Source organism: Macaca fascicularis, chromosome 15, assembly GCF_037993035.2.
Source record: "Macaca fascicularis isolate 582-1 chromosome 15, T2T-MFA8v1.1".
Classification (NCBI taxonomy): Eukaryota; Metazoa; Chordata; class Mammalia; order Primates; family Cercopithecidae; genus Macaca; species Macaca fascicularis.
Window position 1 is genome coordinate 80,993,147 of NC_088389.1, and position 20,563 is coordinate 81,013,709.

The following is a 20,563-nucleotide window of genomic DNA, read 5'->3' on the forward strand; positions in this document are numbered from 1 at the left end:
TGTGCGTGCTAACACACTGTTTAGCTGCTCATCTAAAGAAGATCCCGCCGGGTGCAGTGGCTCACGCCTGTAATCCCAGCGCTTTGGGAGGCCGAGGAGGGTGGATCACGAGGTCAGGAGATCAAGACCATCCTGGCTAACTCAGTGAAACCCCGTCTCTACTAAAAATAAAAAAATAAAAAAATAAAAAATTAGCTGGGCGAGGTGGCGGGCGCCTGTAGTCCCAGCTACTCGGGAGGCTGAGGCAGGAGAATGGCGTGAACCCGGGCGGCGGAGCTTGCAGTGAGCCGAGATAGAGCCACTGTACTTCAGCCTGGGAGACAGAGTGAGACTCCGTCACAAAAAAAAAAAAAGAAGATCAAAGACAAACAACAACCTTTGTCTTTGAAAAACATTGTATCCCTCCTTTAAAAATAAGAAAAGAGTGGAGAAAATACTTAACATGGCTGAGCGTGGTGCCTCACGCCTGCAATCCCAGCACTTTGGGAGGCCGAGACGGGCAGATTACGAGGTCAAGAGATCCAAACCATCCTGGCCAACACAGTGAAACCTCGTCTCTACTGAAAATACAAAAAATAGGTGGGCGTGGTGGTGGGCACCTGTAATCCCAGCTACTTGGGAGGCTGAGGCAGGAGAATCACTTGAACCTGGGAGGCAGAGGTTGCGGTGAGCCGAGATCCTGCCACTGCACTCTAGCCTGGTGACAGAGCAAGGCTCCGTCTCAAAAAAAAAATAAAAAATAAAAAATACTTAGCATAAGACCTATTAAAATACCAGACCATTAAAAGAGACCCTAACACTAATGATTTACAAGAGTAACCTAAATTGGAAGACAATTTATTATAGTACCCAGAAGGAAAAGATCTAGAGAAACAAAAAACTCATTGAAAATAGGTTAAAGTGCTAAAGCGCCAAGAAATAAAAAATGAATGGTAGGTAGGTAAGACAGAAACTGTCATGAAACTAAACATCGAATAGCAGAATTTCAACCCGTATTAGAAATTAAGAAAAAATTGACACCGAGCAAAAATTAAATTAGTGTAAGACGGTATTACGTAACAGGTGTTCAATAGCTATTTGTTGAATATAGAATAGAGAGGTCTAAAGAATACTGACGGTGCTATGACCTCTCCAAAAATGCTTGGTTGTTCAGTGGAACTGATTGGAGGGAGAAATGAACTCTTCAGTAGCTGCTGAGTTTGCAATTTCCTTCTGGTGAATGTTACATGAGTAGCTCATGGTGGGGGAGAGAGAATGTAAAGAAACAACTTGGCATATAAGCAGGACCCTAGAATTGACACATACGTCTCTAACTAGTGAGCCTCAGGTGCACCAAGACCAGAACTGTGTGTGTTTCCCCAGACCCAGGTGGAAATGAGGGGATACAGCAATGGGGGACTTATTTTGCACTAAAACTGCACAGTTTTATCAAGGAATAGACAGCAGATCTCCTTAAAACTCTCTTAGCAAATAAATGGAGAGCCCACATGGTGAGTCCCACTTTCATGGTCGATGTGGAAAAACTTTTGGGATGTCAGTGAATATCTGGAGAGTCAGCGAGCACAACCTGGATAATGGTTGGATTAAGCATGTGTTAAGCACCTAAATTTAGTCCCTGGTTTCATGTTAGACATGTTTATTCTGAATTCCTTGTTGTGTGACTCCTACAAATCAAACCATGCTACAGTACACACTTAATTGGAGTTGAAATTCTTCCAAACATGTTTGGTGCTTACTAGCTTCCTCTTTATTTGAGATTAATCAGAAGACATTGATGAAAATCTCTACCACCAGCCATCTAAAGGGAAATGGATGAAGTGCTAAAACAATAACACCCAGTGGTAAGACCGTAACAAATATCATCAATCAGACCACTGGCAGGCTGGCCATACCTCCAGCTGTGAAGCTGTCAGGACTCATCATTTTAATAGGGCTGGACTGGAGCAGAGGGTCAAAAGCGGCTTCCCAAGAGAGCCAAGCCACTGACTCATTGGTTGGTCCTTTTCCCCTTCAATTAAATTCCAGGACAAACACGATCAGGAGGCTGGCGCTATTGAGGTAGCCTCAGCCTGGTTGGCTACCCTGCACAGGCGAGAGGTTTCCAAGTTGGTGGGTGGGTGGTGGTTGTGTGGACATGGGCGTGGTGAAGTGGAAAGAGGATGAAGGATTTTGAAATCAGACTCATGGCCAATTCTGGTTTTGTCACTTAAGAGCTGTGTGATTTAATCTCTCTGAGCCTCTGTTTTTTCAACTGTACAATGAGGATATTAGTAAAATTAGTCTATTACCTTGCAGAGTTGTTGAGAGGAGTAAATAATGAATATATACTCAGGATTGTAGCCAACATCAAAGCTCTTCGGAGGGATGAAGAGTTTGTGAGTGACAGCCTGGGGAATAGCCCAGCAAATAAGTAGCTAGTGAGAAGAAACAGCGGTGCTTACAAAATCAGAACACTGATTTTGGACTCCAACACAGTGAGGCTCAAATCCTGGTTTGTCCTCTTGGAAGCGCTGTGAGCAAAAGAATAATCCTTAAGGCATCCCAACACATGCACAAACATACACTGTGGACACACACACAAACACATATAATTGATTGCTTCATCCATAAAGGAAAAATAACAGGGGTACCTACATGGAAGAGTTGATGTAGGACTAAATGAGATCACATTTGTAAAGTGCTTTGTGTAATACCTGGCATACAGACAGAGCTCCACAAATTAGCTATGATATTTACAATGATTAGTAAATGCAACTTGTATATACTAATATATGACATATTTTATTCAACATATGACTATGTAATAATGCAACATAATACATGTTATAACATACAACATAATTATATGTAGTTTGTCCCATATATAATATTACGGTATTTATTTCCTATGAATTATGAAAGACGGAAGCCTAAATTGTTGGTTTAGGAAATCTCCCACATATGTTTGATGTTGGCTAACTTGTTCAAGTGGTTAAAATAACTAATCACTGTATGTAAGCATACAAACACATGCATCTATTAGAGTGACTTTCCAAGAACCCTTGTTCATTTTTACTACTGAACACTTACTATGTGTCAGGAACTATGCTATGCACTTTGCGTATGTTATTTTAAATTAATCCTTACACATCCTACTCATGGGGTTATTTTATCACAATAATACTACTATTAGAATCAGAGAGTATGGGTCTTGATATTATCCCACCTCCATCCCCTCAAATAAAATGAATGTGCTTGAAAATATTCCCCATAAGGGGGATGAGCTACTCACTTACTGATGATATCATGAGGGTGTGGAATTGTTTTCAGGAACCATAAACTCAGAGTCATGATCATGTTGATGGTACCTGCATGACACAAAACTACCTTTTAGGAGAAAGGAGCCTTAGATGCAAAATGGTGTTGTGCGACTGGATAGTCCATGAAAACCTGACCAGGCCACCAGATATGCCCAAGAGAATTCTCAGCAAGCTCAGAGGACAGGTGAATGGCAAAACGCCCAAAGGCCTTATCCTTATTGGCCCTGAGCACCAATCAGGGACCCCTCACCGCCAACTGCAGAGAGGCAAGAATGCCACTGAAATTCAAGTTCTTGGCAACATCAATTTTTAAAAGGAAAAACTAACTCAATATTGCCTGTGTGGTTACTCAGGTCATCCAGGGGAGAGGCTCAAACTGCAGTCACGTGAATGATGAAGGGGGACTCTGAAAGGCAATCCAGAAGCCCAGATCTGATGGGCATCTACTCGGCAAGCCCTGGCCAGAGGCAGCAGAGTAAGTCATGTGGGAGCTGGGATTGCTGCCTTTCCCATGGTTCTCTCTTAATTTTGAGGCCTCTGGACCTTTTCCAACATGTCCATAATTTAGTTGTTTATGACCTCAAAAGACGTAAATAATTCAAACATACTAGGTACTGCAAAGCCCCACTATTGGATCAATCACCCAGATATAGTACAATTTTCTTATCATAATACACACACACACACACACACACACACACACACACACCAGAAAAGATTTGTAACATTTCTTCCTGGAACAATGTGAACATTTTTCTGCTCTTTGACACTGGTGATATTCTAGTTGTAAGTGAATAGGCGCTTCTGTTTGAACAGAATTGTGAGTCTAAAGCATCATGTTCTTGTTTAACCATCACATAGATCCCATCATCACAAATCATTTAAGAGCCTAAGACAAGGCCTGTCAAGTAGTTAAAGTAATTGATAAAAGTGGGAAGAGACTGACTTATGAATGGAATGATGCAATTATGTTCAAAGGAGATCGATTCTAGTTTTGCATTGTCCAATGCTACATTCAAATTTCTTGTGGAGTCCGACCTGGACAGAGGCAGGACTGCAAAAGCAGAGGAGCAGGGGGCAAAAGCAGCAGAGGCGATGTGAGACAAAGAGAAGGCAGGTAGGGAGTTAAACAGAATCCAGGCCAGCAGAGAATCTAGCTTGTACCTACCCCCTCACAAGCTGGAGCCCACCTCATTCCCTAGGACCCCCTCTCCTGCTGGTCAGCTTCCTGGGGGCAGCCACCCCATTCCTCAGCCAGCAAAATAACAGCCCCATCTATTCCAACCCCTTACGCCACATTTCCTCCTGACTTCACCTTCTCTTCAACTCACCCCTTCAACACAAGTCCAGGAGTCAGGGAGGGGAAAAGGCCCTCTCAAAATGCACATCAAGCCCAAGAGGTCAGCATTCTAAATCAAAAAGTTAAGCCTCTCTTGCAATCTATTAGTGAAGAAATTATAAGTTTATCTGGAATTCACAGTAAGTGAAAAACGTAAGGTTGGTGTAACTGACACAAATCCTAACAAATATCCCTTCCATGCTAAAGAATCACAATATTTGTTTCTCCTTAGAGAGCAGGTGACACTCTCCATGGCCCTGGGGAAGGAATTTAAAAAATATATTGGATTTCAGGTAAAATAGCAGAACAAATCCTGATTACAAAATATTTTCCTTCTGGTACCTAACAAAATGCATTAAAAATTCATAAACCAATAGTCAAAAACAGCCAAAAAAGGAAAAATGATTAAACTTCATGACATAAATGTTAAGAAGACGTCAGTGAGAGAAAAACAACAAAAGATTCCTTTGTGGCTTGCTTTCTAACCCCACCCTTCTAAAAATAATAGTAAAGAAAGAAGAATAGACAAAATTCTGTGCTTCTTAGAAATACCTACTAAATTGAAAGAAGCAGCCTGTGGGAGAGAGTGGGCAGCTCAGGGAAAAGTCAAGGAAAAGTCTTAAAGGGTAGAAGGCTGTACATGCCTGAAGGATTCAAGGCTGGGCCAGAAATGCTGCCTGGGCTCTCAGCTGGTTGGGGAACAGCCCAAAATCATAGGAGTGGAGTGTATTTCTGGACAAATGGGGCCTCCTAACAGAAAATTAAAAAAACAAAAGCAAAAAAGCCAGAGAATTCACATCCCATGACAAAGAATTGTATTCAGCCCCCAGATAATCTCTTTTGCTTTCCCTAATCCTTACAGAAAAGTGGACAGAAATCTAAACTTATCCTCAAACTGCAGCTGAGAGAAGAAGAGAAGTAGGCCTAGAAAATGAAGAAAGGGTGGCCAGGAGTGTGTGCTCATAAGCTCTCAGAGCAAAGAGAAGACTGGTTAGAGCTACCTATGTTGTAAATTAAATATAAACAAGAAGAGAAGAGGAATGGCAACTATGCAAACTTATGAGAAAAAAAGGAAAAGAAAAAGACACAAAGCAACGTAACAGTCAAAAGACAGATGATGAACCTAGTCTCAAGGAAAACCTGTGCCAGAAAACAGAATGATACTCCTTGGAAATACTTGAAGATACAACATTTTAAAAATAGCTTAATTCAATATATGAGGATAATAAAACTACAGAATGAGTTGAAAATACACGTTGCAAAACTAGGAAACTAACTGATTACCAAAACAAGAGTATGCCATATCTAAGGAGTAACAGCAACAAACAAAATAGATATGTCTGGATTCATTAACTTGAAAGAAGACTTGAATTTATCACAGTGTATATAGATTAGAATGACAAAGCAATTACAGCAAATAGAGAAGAGATGGTATATATAGAGAGACTAGATCAAGAAATCATCCGCCATTTCATACCTACTAGGTAGCTATTATTAAAACAAAAACAAAAGACAGAAGATAAGTATTGGTGAGGATAACGGAGAAATTAGAATCTTCATGCAATGTTGGTTGGAATGTAAAATTGTACAGCCACTGTGGACGATGGTGTGGCAGTTCCTCAAAAAATTAAACATAGTCCAGCAATTCTACTTCTGGGTATATACCCAAAAGAATTGAAAGTGGAAACTCAAACAGATATTGGTGTACCCATGTTTACAGCAGCATTATTCACAATAGACAAAAGACAGAAGCAACCCAAGTGCCCATTGACAAAGGATAAAGAAAATGTGGTAATATATATACAATGGAATATGAGCCTTCAAAAGGAATGAAATTCTCACACATACTACAACTGTAGATGAACCTTGAAAACATTATGTTAAGTGAAATAAGCTAGTCATAAAAGGACAAGTATTGTCTGATTCCACTTATATGAGTTACCTAAAGTAGTTAAATTCATAGACAGATAGTAAAATGGTGGTTGCTAGGGTGGGTGGAAGAAGGAACGGGCAGTTGTTTAACGGGTAGAGGATTTCAGTTTTGCAGAATGAAATGAGTTCTGGAGATGGGTGGTGGTCATGGTTGCACAACAGTGTGAATATACTTAATGCCACTGGACTGTACACTTAAAAATGGACAGAATGGTAAGTTTTTTGTCATGTTTATTTTTATCACAATTTTAAGAAATAAAAAACTCAAACAAATGAAATATGTAGATAATTTAGTTTCCTTGAAGTACAGAATCTAATAAATTAAACAGAAGAAAATATTCAGAGCTATAATAAAGAAAAATTTCCATGAAATAAAAAAATCTAGACATAGAAAAAGCCTAAAAAATGAATCTATAATGATCCATGTAGAGACATATCCTGGTTTACTTATTGAAATCCAAACAAACAAATGAAGTATGTGTGAGGTATTCAGGCAAAAGGAACAATTATGTATTATGGGAAAAAAGTATCAGCCTGGCATTTGAATTTTTCTATAAGCATTATTTATTGTTCTATTTCTTTTGATGCTGTCAAAAGTCTAAAGTGAAAAAATTATAATACAAGAATACTATGCACAGCCAAGCTGGTATTCAAGTAGAGAAGGGCTACAAGAAGGTATTCACAAATCTGAAAAACTCAAAACACAGCAACTACGAACCCTTCTGAAAATTGGATGATGAAATCTAGCTAATCAAGAGATAAATAAAAATAAATGGAGAAGCCATCGTAGAGGCATTGGTGTTCAACACTAAATCCATTTAATTCTAAAACTAACACTAAACAATTGAAGAAACTGTGTTTATAGGACAGAATATAAATACATAAAGTTTTTTTTAAGTTCCTACTTTGGATGCTATAACAAACAAAACTTAGATTCTACTGGCTTATAATAACAAACATTTTTATCTTTCTCACACATTAGATAAGGGCAGCGAATCAGCTGTGATTCTGTTGGGTTCAACTCCACATATTTTCTCCTTGCTGAATCCAGACTGAATGAGAAGTCCCTCTTTAGAACATGCTGTTTTCACCATGGAGAGCTAAACCAAGAGGTCCCACACCAAAGCACATGCTCACAGAAAAACATTTTGCTTAAGAGGCAAACATTATGTCCAATCACAATCCATTGGCCAAAGTAAGTAACATGGTCAAGCCCAAAGTCATTAAGATGGGACTTTAACGAAATATGGGGAATTGAGGAAAGGTATGGGAGAGGAAGTGCAAAAATACTAATCTCATCATTTCAATCAGGGAATCAGTTAATAAAGTCCAAAGGTATTTTTATAAACCTATATAATGATTTTAGCCTCCTAATATTTTTCCCTCTTAATTTTCAAACATTCTTATACAAACTAGTATTTCTTCTGATAAAGAAGTAATTATGTGAGGCATAGCAAATTCCTTTAGTATTGGTTCAGTGTTTTTTTTCTGTATTAAATATTACATCCAAGTAAAATTAAGTATAATCTTTTTTATTTAAATATAGCATATGTAGTATGATGCCCTTTTAATAAAATCCTCTCTCTCTTTCTCTTCTCTCCATCCTTTTATCTGTGACTATCCCTGGAGATATGTCTACAATGAGGCTCATCAACTGTTAACATAGGTTATCTCTACGTGGTAGTATTTGTTATGATTTGTTGCTTTCTTCTTTGTTTATTATTATTATAAGCACTTGTCAGTTTTATAAATGAAATAAGTCACTGTTGTAAAATTGTAACAGAATGCCAAATATATGAATGCAGTGAGTCTATATTTTATTTACCACTCAAAAAACTAAAAATATGTTAAATTTTTTTTAATTTAATACAATTTAATATCCCTCTCAGGCCTCCATAATTTTCAAGATATGTGCCATCATAATAGGAAAGCTATTTGTATTGGGTGGGAGGGTAGAACATGATTCTCAACTCTTCTCTCTATGCTGCTTGTCCTGCCACAGCTGCTATTATCGGAAGGTCCCCCCAAACTCATGTGTTGAAACGTAATTGCTAATTGCTAATGTGACAATATTAAGAGGGCCTTTAAGAGGCAGTTAAGTCATGAAGGCAGAGCCCTTGAGAATGGGATTAGGGCTTTTATAAAAGAGGCTTCATCCAGCATTTAGCCCTTTGTTGCTCTTCTGCTCTTCTGCCACATGAGGACGCAGCAACAAGGCACTATCAAGGAAGCAGAGAACTCTCACCAAACACTGAAGGCCCGCACCTTGATCTTGGACTTCCCAGCCTCCAGCATTTTGAGAATTAAATTTCTATTTTTTACAGATTACCCAGTCTGTGGCATTTTGTTATAGCAGCACACACACACACACACAAAAACAGTTTTCATTCATGTCCATACGACCCCTGTAGTCTGGTGGCTTTCTCCTCTTCTACTCATTCCAGGCATGCAGATTTCATCAAGGCTGACTATAGCATCATGTACCTAAATGCAGCAGGGAGCAATTTCCTCCCTGGTATCTTGACAGCTTCCTGGGAGTCTACTCTGGCTAATGATAGCATGAGGTCTGAGTCCCCGTGGCTCTCAGCCCTGAGCACAGACCAGGAAACTCCAAAACTGTGATAATAGGCAAACATTTCTGCCTCCAGCCTGTACCCTAATTCTTGGGGATACCCTAGGGACAACTGGGAGGAAGGAAGCCTGCTCTGTTTCTTCAAGCAGAGAGTAAAGTTACCATGGGAGGCTCTTGAATGATGGCCCCTTTCTCTTGAGGTTTGCCTCAGGGGCACCCAGCATAATCTTGTTAATGTGCTTGAGTGTTTGGAATACTTATTCAGGAAAGTTTTACATCCTGTTGCAGCTCCTCTCTGAGGGTTGTTGAATAGAAACAAGGGAAAGGGAAAAAACTACTTAAAGGAAGGTAGGAGGAAACCCATTGCTCAACAACTCGGACTGTTTTACCATATTAACATTGAATTTTAAAACTCTGTGAGCTCAACCTAAAAGACAGCGTACCTGCCAGGTTACAGACTATTATTTTTGCTTTTGGAAAGGACATGCTCACAGTTGATGACGAAGAGTTTGAGAGTGAGCATTATTTGCTGAAAAACTGTTCTCAGTTTACGTCCCAAACAAAGAGAGGCACACTTTGTCTTCTACCACAGCCAAGTGCTCTGCAGACTAAGAGGATGCTGAGGAACCGTCTGAAATATTGGACAGGGGAGCGAGCAGGATATTCAAGCAGGCCAACAAGAGGATTTATGGCTAGTGAGATACTATAGCCAGCCAGCCTCCTCATTCAGAGAGAAGGCTAAACGAAGAGAAGAAAATCAATGACACAGCAAAATGAGAAAAGGAAATGTGTTAATAAATAGGTAGGAATTTTAAAAGGGTATTACAGATCTGAATTGAGGAAATCTTTCTGGACCAACAAATGTACACTAATGCAGGATAAGTCAGACAATTTCTAGGGCTTTCTTGAGATTTAAAGGCATACATGCATAACGCATGCAGGATGACTCACATGGTGTGCATAAAATTTTGAAAACACCTTTGCATTCTACTGGCACATTAATCATAGGGCCATTTAAAATGAAGAGAACATCTGCTCAAAAAACAAGTATACAAAATTGTCTTTGGAGAGTTTATATGCAACAGATGCCACATCTTCTAGCTTAAACACTAGGGACATTTTCTATCTTCCTATAGGGAATCACTCCAGCAATATCACGTTTCCCAAACAAGTGGTGTTGTTGTTGTTGTTTTAACTCAGCTAAAATAGGAAATATTATTTTTAAAAAATCTCACAAGGAAACAAAGCTTAAAAATAAGTGGGAATTTAGAAATATTATCAGAGAAGAGTATTTTCCTACAGCTAATTTTGTATTCCAAAGAAAAATATTTGCTCAATTATGCCTGGGTATCTTATTAAAATGTATTTGTTCCATGTCATGCCAAAAGAATCTGATGCATATAATATGCACAATTTATATAGTTGTGACATAAGCATTGGCAACCTCCCATAGATCTCTCTGTTTTCCTTGATATTCATCACCAGAAGATCAAGTTTCCAAAACCACTAACCCCCACTAATTGAAGGACTTCTGTTGTTAGAGAGAATACTATTGAGATGTATCTTACCAGTGACTTTAAGTCTTTTCTGAACATCAGTATCAAATGCTTACCGGCTCAATTATTATTTTATTTATTTATTTAGAGATGGAGTTTCACTCTTGTAACCCAGGCTGGAGTGCAGTGGCGCGATCTCGGTTCACTGCAACCTCTGCCTTCCAGATTCACATGATTGTCCTGCCTCAGCTTCCCAAGTGGCTGGGATTGCAGGCACCTGCCACCAAGCCCAGCTAATTTTTGTATTTTTAGTAGTGATGGGTTTTACCAATTACTTATCAAGAGTTAAATGAGTTAAAGTTTCTAATGCCTTTGAGAGAACTATTGCATGGCAACTCCCTCCCCATCATTTCTGATCCTTGTCTTCCCAGCATTTCCCATAGGTTCAGAGCTACATTGGTATTTAGTCTGTCACCTGCCCTTAATCCCTCAGTAACATCAAGGAAAAGAATCTTATTCTGTCACTTACGACTAGTATTCATCTAAAGGAGTTTACAAAGCACCAAATGCTGACTTTCCTAAATAAATGTAATCTTGAACCAGGAGTTCATATATTTTATTTGGTAAATTATCACCAGCATTATTGGCTATCTTTAATTTTTTTTTAGCACAGCTCTGGTTCAAATGCTGTGTTCCTCCAAAATGTATGTTGAAAGTGATCCTCAATGCAATATTAGAAGGTGATTAGGTCATGAGGGCTCCACCTTCATGAGTGGGATTAGTGCCCTTATAAAAGGCCTGTTTTGCTTTTTTTTTTTTTTTTTTTTTTTTGCCTTGTGCCATGTGAGGACACTGCATTCATCCTCTCAGAAGGACACAGCAACAAAATGCCATCTTACCAGACATGAATCTGCTGGCACCTTCTGGATATCCCAGCCTCCCGAACTGTGAAAGTCTATTGTTTAACTGTGAGTTCTATTATTTCATCAATTGCCCCATCTGTGGTATTTTGTTATAGCAACGGGAACAGACGAAGACAAGGATTCGTTAAAGGGAGCTCTCACAAATGTTGACATACTGTTTTATCTTTTATTTTATCTTCCATCCTTAAGATTACAAGTTATTAGAAGTATGCTTCATACGGTGATCTTAGGGAATTTTAGAAGAGTTGATGCCCAAAGTAAATACATTGGACAGAATAGAAGAATGTGGCTTAATAGTTAGATTGTTCCGTGTTAGTGCTATGAAACCATTACAGTTTTACTAGTGCTCAATAAGGATATGGCCCTTGGAGTTCACCTCAACATTTATAAAAGATTGGTACCTAGTTAAGAATCATGATCTTTACGGAGTAGAAGATCCATACCTACCTGATTCTGCCCTTAAATACATTTGATTTTTAAGTCAGATTCTTACACTATAAATAAGGAACTTCCTCTGTTTCCATTTTGAAAAGAGTTCACGTACTATGCTATAGAATTCCAATATTTCTTAATCAACCCTAAATTGTACATGAGTTTTATACACTACATAAGAATGAGAGAACATTTCTTGGTACATAGCCGTTCAACCTCTCGAACACATTTTCTAATCAAATCCTCATGTTCTGCTCATAGATGTTCTTTATATCTGGGTGGGAACAATCTCCCCAAAGTTCAAGTCTGAGGTCACAGGCCTCTGTTGAAACCACAGGGACTGAGTGCCTGGCAGAAGTTGGGGGATGAACAGAGTAAGCTGCAGGCATTTAGGGAGTTGGGGCCGCCTTCCTGCCCCCGTGAATTCTGTGTGACATCTGATACCGTAGGGAGCTTTTTAAAGAATGAACAATGTTAGTTCCCCATATATACATCAGCTGCTGAGAATGTGCCATGATTCTTGATTGAGAATGAAAACATGGATCCACAAGTGTGTACAACTAATAGTAAAATTGGTTTTCCCAGGGGCTGGAGGAAGGAACACTGTAATTGGGAACATGGCAGGGGTGTATAAGATGAGCATTCAATGCTGGAAAACATTAAGCAGGGGGTTTTACAGTACGTAAAATTCAGCACAGTTTTTCTTTACGCTCCTTCACGGAGAGAGAAATTGTTACATCATCCTCTCTGGGGACAAATCACCCATTGGGTAAAAAGAGCCACACCATGAATGAAGGGCAAGACGAGTTTCATCAACACAGATGTCTTTTTTGAACTAGTGAAAAGGGGAAAATGTCTTTTTTTCTTTCCAATAAAAGTATGCTTTGAGATATTTCAGAGGGTCATTTCTTATTTGTAACTTGTATGGCCTAAATAGCACTGAATTCTTAGATTGTGGAAGGAATATTACCAAATGCATGCTTGATTCTGAAGGAGATATGGGACACTGACTTTGAAATAAAACAAGTGAGCAGAGTTCCCTTCCCACCCCATACGCAAGAAAGAGGCTTGATAATGATGTTGGAGCCATTTGCAGGCAGGTGTGAGCCAGCTTCCCAATAGGGAAGTTCCACTTCAGAGACCCCAGCATCACACCTGGAACTAATTGCCCTCTTTTTTGGCAAATTCAGTAACTGGGCCAAAGATTAAATAGACCTTGGAGACTGTACAACCACTTCCGTCTCTAAGTGCCGTCAACCCCAGGGCAGGAAGGAGGAATGCTGAGGAGGTGGCCCAGAGAAAGGGCTGCCCCCCAGGCCCCGCACCTGCACTAGAACACACCAAACACACGTCAGAATTCAAAGCACCAAAATTAAATGCCTGAGCATTATGTTGATGATTTCTTTCAAGTTGTATTTTTCTGCACTTTGTCCTAGGAATATTCATTTCTAAAGGCATGTAGGTACACAAATATAAAATAATACTTTCAATAACTCTGCATATTTCAGAGAAGGCTGCATGTAAAGTATAAAAATCATTTCATTAAGAAGGTGAGTTATTTTTAAATAACTTGGGGTATTTTCCACTTTAAAAATATTATTGTCTTCTCTTTTCAATTTCTGTGAATAAAATTAATGTGTTTGTTAAAATTATATTCACTCATCATCTTTTCAATCAATATCTCCTCTGTGCCACGTGCTGGTCTTCCTTAAAGACTCTGAGCATACGAACAATACACGAGAAGACCTTGTCTACAAGGAATTTACAGTCTGATGGAGGAGAGAGATTAATTAGGAGACAACTGCAATGAAACGTTGTAATGATATCATTGGCAACGGCAAACACAGGGCCTTGCGTGGATCCAGCGGGAGCTGGGGTGGGAAGCAACAGGAGCTGTGTGCTTTTGTTTGTGTTGGAGTCCATGAAGACTCTCAGCTCAGAATGGCCCCTCCCAGTCCATGCCCAGCTGTCTGTCTAGAACATTCTTGTTCTTGAACCAGGTGAAGAGGGAGGGGGTTGTGTGAAGCAGGGGTTGCGTGGTGAAGGGTGAAGGGGGTAGTGTGGGTATGAAGAACTGGGAAGAAGGTAGGTAGAACTCTGAGTTTAAGGGAAAAGCTACTACAGATAAGGCTGCACACATTGAAGCCAAATTGTCAAGATCTAGATATGTCATGCAAAAGGGGTTGGGTCTACTCTGGGGAAAATGGAAGATTTTGGAATCTTTTAAGCACAGGGAGTACCACTAGCAGCTTTGTGTGTTGGAAACACCCTCTGGCTCTGTGGAAGGATGATTTAGAGGATGATGAACTTAAGTCATAGAAAACAGGTATGAGACTGAGCCACGGCTTGAAAGGTAATGTGTGTCTGAACTGGAAATGAGGCCAGAGAGACTGGAACTAAGTTCAGAGACATGGAATAGGTAGAACTAACTTAGTGATACTGAATGCTGGGGAGAGGAAAGAGCCTCGGGTAAATTCCCACTTTCTGGTTTGGTTTACCTGGGGTAGTTTAAAATCTACTGTTCTGACTTACCCATTCTCATGGAAGGAGATAGCATTCATTCATCTATTCAATGAATGTGTATTGCATGTGCCAGGCCCTGTCTAAGACACTGGGGATACAGCACTGAACAAAGCAGCAGAAATCCCTGGCCTCAAGGAGCTTACATTCCAGTAAAGAGAGTAGGACAACAGCACAACAGCCAAATAGATTAAAATGTGTCAGATGGTAAGAGGCCGAGGTGGGCGGATCACGAGGTCAGGAGATCAAGACCATCTTGGCTAACATGGTGAAACCCTGTCTCTACTAAAAATACAGAAAATTAGCCGGGCATGGTGGCAGGTGCCTGTAGTCCCAGCTACTCAGAAGGCTGAGGCAGGAGAATGGCGTGAACCCGGGAGGCAGAGCTTGCAGTGAGCCGAGATTATGCCACTGCACTCCAGCCTGGGTGACAGAGCGAGACTCCGTCTCAAAAAAAAAAAAAAAAAAAAAAAAATGTGTCAGGTGATTATAAAGCCAGGGTCAAAGGTGTGCTTAGGACAAAGAGAGGCCTGCCAGAGCAGAGAGCACACCCACTCTGGCAGACCTTACCGGCCTTTAAGAGTAAACAGAGGGTACAACATTGCCCAGATAAGGAGAAACCCCTTCAGCACCATCCACCACCCTGCAAACTCACCTTCAGTCGGAAGCTAAAGAGGAATGTGTCAAGGGGCCAGCTCCCAGGAGAACAAAGAAGAAACTATAAAGGGTTAGATGACAGATGCAAAGGGTTAGATGGCAGATGTAAAGGGAACATCTGATGGTCTCTAAGTCTTTGGGCATGGGCAAGTTCACCCGAGAGAGGATGTAAGTAGAAAAGACAGCCACAGACAGAACCCAGACAACAATAACATGAAAAGGGTGTGTATAGGCTGAGGAGCTCCCTAAGGTGGCTGAAAGAAAGTAGGAAGAAACTAGGAGAGGTAGGACCAGGGAGGGACAGGACTTTAATAAGCCAGGGGTCAACAGGAGCAATGCTGCTGAGAGGTCAAGTGAGATGAGGGTGACATACGCCCACTGAATTTGGATATAAAAATGGAAGGAGCTAGAAGTGAGGAATGGATGGTGATAACTGCTAAGGAGAAGGGAGAAAAATCCATAAAAGGATGGAGGGTAATGGAGGGGTGCTAGGTAACATAAACTGGTCAAAGAAGGTGACACTTGAGCAAAGACCCGCAAAAAGAGAGGAGGAAAGGGAAGAGTCTTCCAGACATAGGGAGCTGCCAGTGCAAAAGTTTGGAGGCTAGAGAAAGATGCCATTAGAAAGAGTCCTTCTCCACACAGGGCCAGCTACTGCCCAAGAGCACTGTCTGTCTTCCTCAGAAGGTAGTATTGTATTCCTGTGACAAGGCCTAACTGAGATGTTCCTTCTCACCCTCCTCAAATGCTGCACTTCTCTCTGAAACCAAATGTCTGAGACAAGTTAAAATAATTAACTGGGAAGCCATTAGACTGAGGCAGCTCTAATGCCCTGGGTTTCTATATGAGCAAACCAAAACCCAAGTCAGTGGAATTGGTCATGTTCTAGGAAAACAAAATTTAAGCTTAACCAATTAGAAACTGCCCACTATAGACTTTACATTGGAATTATCTAAATAAGGCTACTGCTCCACTTTAACCAAGCAAATATTTTCTTTGCCTTGCTTATTCAGTCACTCTGTAAAAGCTTCCTTCTCATGCTCCTTTAGTGGAGTCCTGAAAAAAAAAAAAAAAAAAAAACCACTTCCAGTTTGGAGTTGCCTCATTCATGAATTGCTGTCTGTTCAAATAAACTGTAAAATTTTAATGTGCCAAAATTTATCTTTCAACAGACCTCAGAGAGCAAATTATCTTCTGCTTGCTGGACAGGAGAACTCTCAAGTCACTGGAAAAAGCAAGATTGTTAACATCAGGGAGTGGACAATGAAAGAGACTCCATTTACTCCTGCAAAAAACTGTGGTATTGGAAAGGTGAAACTGCATTTGTAAAATTCTGATAGTAAGAGAAATCTGACATAGCTGACTACATCTTGTTTCTGACCTCCAAACTGCCCTTGGTCATTCCTGAGTGTGAGCCAAGCTAACTTTGGGAGGGAATTTAGTGCACAGTTTAACTTAAAAGTATGGATGATAATAGCCCCTCCCTAAAACTAACCCCCTTCTTGCTCAGGGACTGAAAATCACCTTTGTAAGACTAATGAAAGGCCACAAAATTAAGATTGTTGGAGGGCCCAAATTCTGCTAAGATGTAGGTGTGCTTTCTCTAATCCCTTACTGCTCAAGAGTTATGTAGCCAGAGGTCACAAGATTTGTGACTTCCCTGCTCCTATAGGTAACATCACTATTGTGGAACCTAAGATTGTTTTTTTGAGATACTTTTCAGACTGATTCCACTTGGAATCATGACTCAACTGACCCTGTGGCCCCACCCAGAGGTGGACTTAGCACATGAGGACCATTTTCCACACCCCTATGATTTTATACCCAACCAATCAGCAGTACCCATTCCCTAGCCCCCTGCCCACCAAGTTGTCCATAAAAACTCTAGCCTCTCAGTTCTCAGGGAGGCTGATTTGAGTAATAACTCCATCTCCTGCACAGCTAGCCTCATGTCAATTAAGATCTTTCTTTACTGCAGTGCCATGGTCTCAGTGAATTGATTTTGTCTATGGAGCAGGTGGGAAGAACCCATCAGGTGATTATAAAGCCAGGATCAAAGGTGTGCTTAGGACAAAGAGAGGTCTACCAGAGCACAAAGCACACCCACACTGGCAGACCTTACCAGCCTTTAAGAGCAAAGAGAGGGTACAACATTGCCCAGATAAGGAGAAACATTCAGCACCACCCACGACCCTGCAAACTCACCTTCAGTCGGAAGCTAAAGAAGAATGTGTCAAGGGGCCAGCTCCCAGGAGAACAAAGAAGAAACTATAAAGGGTTAGACGGCAGACGCAAAGGGAACATGTGATGGTCTCTAAGTCTTTGGGCATGGGCAAGTTCACTCGAGACAGGATGTAAGTAGAAAAGACAGCCATAGACAGAACCCAGACAACAATAACATAAAAAGGGTGTGTATAGGCTGAGGAGCTCCCTAGGGTAGCTGAAAGAAAGTAGAGAGAAACTAGGAGAGCTAGGACCAGGGAGGGTCAGGGCTTTAATAAGCCAGGGGTCAACAGGAGCAATGCCGCTGAGAGGTCAAGTTAGATGAGGCTGACACACGCCCACTGAATCTAAACATACAAATGGAAGGAGCTAGAAGTGAGGAATGGGTGGTGATTATGCTCTTCTTTGAAGAAACTCATGGAGGTTGGTCAGGAGCAGTGACTCAGGCCTATAATCCTAGCACTCTGGGAGGCTGAGGTAGGTGGATCCCTTGAGCACAGTAGTTCAAGACAAGCCTGGGCAACATAGTTAGACATTGTCTCTCCAAAACCTTAAAAATTAGCTAGGCATGGTGGTGCATGCTACTTGGAAGGCTGAGGTGAGAGGATCGCTTGAGCCCAGGATGTGGAGGCTGCAGTAAGCCAAGACACAGCACTCCACTCCAGCTTGGGTGACAGAGTAAGACCCTGTTTCAAAAAAAAAAAAAAAGGAAAGGAAGGAGTTAGAGAGTAGAGCCAGAGGCAATCCAGCTCTATCTCACTCCTCAAGGTCAAAACCAGTGGTGAGGGAGGGAGACAAGATGGAAATACTAGGTACTCGACAGGCTTGGGAAACTGAAGTACCTCCCAGGGTGTCTCAGTTGCCATGGGGCAGCCAGAATCGAGAAAATACTCTGAGAGGGAGGTCAGCCCATCTTCCATCCTCAGGGATCCAGACTGATGCAGCAACAGTCGCCATCTTGGATATTTCTGGGTGCTACTGCAGAGGAAAGAGGATTCTGGAGGATTGTCCCCAGACAATTAGATGTTTAGCTTGACTCGTCTCATTTTGGAGATTAGCCAACAAATCACATGGCCCCAGTCACCCAAAATGGGGCCCAGGAAGTATAATCCAGAGATAGTTGGTGAGCAGCACTAATGATTACCATAATTTCCATGGCAAGGGGAGTCCATGCACCAGCCAGAGGATTGGGCAGCTTAGGGAGAGGGCACAGCTTTGAGGAACTACATGAGGACAGAGATGAGTGTCAGGGTCAACGATGCTGTGAGCCAAGGGAGCTAAGGCTGCAGGGGTGCCAGTGGAGGTGCAGAGGGAGATGTGCAAACAACATCAGCTCTAGACAATTCAGTAGAGGGGGCAGAAGACTCAGAGGCCCACACCATAGCCTTGGAGGGGACAAGATGGCCCAGCAACAGTCAAACAGTCAGCAAAGAATGAAGGGGGGCATGGGACCATCTGCCCTGGGCTAGGACAGCCACTGGGAAGGTAGACTGAATTGAACGAATTAAATTCAAAATTGACCACTTTTAAAACCATAAGTGACTAAGTTATCTTGAAGTGGCAAAAAATAAAAATTAAAAAATAGCCATCAGAGGAAAAGGGGGAATTGTGAGAAATCCTACAGCTATGGAATAGTAACTAAAGAGAGGCTGCACCTCTAAGCTGTGACTGAGACTTTTCTGCTATGATAAGTGAGTGTATGCTGGGAGGGAGGGGACAGAGATTAGCAGCACCGTAAACATCAGATTCTACACATGTAAAAGGCCTCTATTTTCTTTCTGAATGAAGAGACAAGGTCACCTAGGACTCTGCTCTGAAGGTCCAAACACCTGGATATGTGATGGTGACCCAAGAGCCATAAACTAACCCTGAGTGATGCCTACACCAAGGGGAACCAATACTAGCAGGTACCCATGTCCCCAAGGACAGGCATGCAGCATCCTGGGCCTTAATAGGGAGCAGAACAGAATAGAGCACAAGCTCTTGCTCAGATAGGACAAGCTGGTTCAGTGATGGTCATGCATTCCTGGAGAGAAGTCAAAAAATGGCCCCTGCCTTAGAGAAGGGCAGAGGGAGGCAGCAAGGATTCCCTTCACATGGCTTTGACATCTGCAGTGAAGTCACATTGGTTTCCTGCATGTATCTGACACTAATGAATGAGGAGAGAACAGATATTGTAATCAGGCTGAGGTTCAAGACTTGGCTCTTCAACTACTGCCAAATTACAACCTTTCTGAGTCAGTTTTCCCACCTATAAAATGGGGAGAAGTGAGTCTCCCTGGAGTGTTTGAATGAGGACCAAATGAGATAATTCATGAGGACTCCGGGCACATAGGAAGCATTTCTGCACGTAGGAAGCATTTGTGCACGTAGGAAGCACTTGTAAAATATGAGTTCCCATGTCCATATTTTTGTCCACTGGTGAACTGTCTTGATGTACTGAGAGTTTACCCCCTGACTTCATGATGTAAATTATTTTTTAGCAGTCCCAGTAAATTATTTGGAAAATCAAATCCGAAGGCATGTTGGACATGGCAGAAGTATAAATGTCATGTAATGAACTATATATAGCGACCTTGAGCTTTGACCACCCCATCCCACCTCCACCCCCACCAAACCTGTTCTGTAGCATTATATGACAACACGGGAGTAAAACGCTGATAAGGAATTTTTTTTGTTTTTGAGTTCTGATCACTTCCCCTCAATCCAACAAGGAAAAATTTAATTTTTTCTTTTAATGTATAGAGGCAGAGTCTCACTCTGTCCCCAGGCTGAAATGTAGTGGCACTGTCATAGCTTACTGTAATCTGGAACTCCTGCACTCAGGAAATCCTCCTGCCTCAGTCTCCCAAGTAGCTGGGACTACAGGTATGCACCAATGTGCCTGGTTAATTTTTTAAAATTATTTGTTGAGATGAGATCTCATTATGTCACCCAAACTGGTCTTGAACTCCTGGCCTCAAGTGGTCTTTCCACTTTGGCCTCCCAAAGCATTGGGATTACAGATGTGAACCACAATGCCTGGCCAACAAAATTTTATTGAATGACTAGTAGTCAGTAGAAGGAGATGTTTCCACATTGAGCATTAGGTACTGTGAGATACTGAATGACAGAAAGAATATTAATGTGCTAAAAGTAATATTCTGGTTGTTTACTTATACATAACAAAT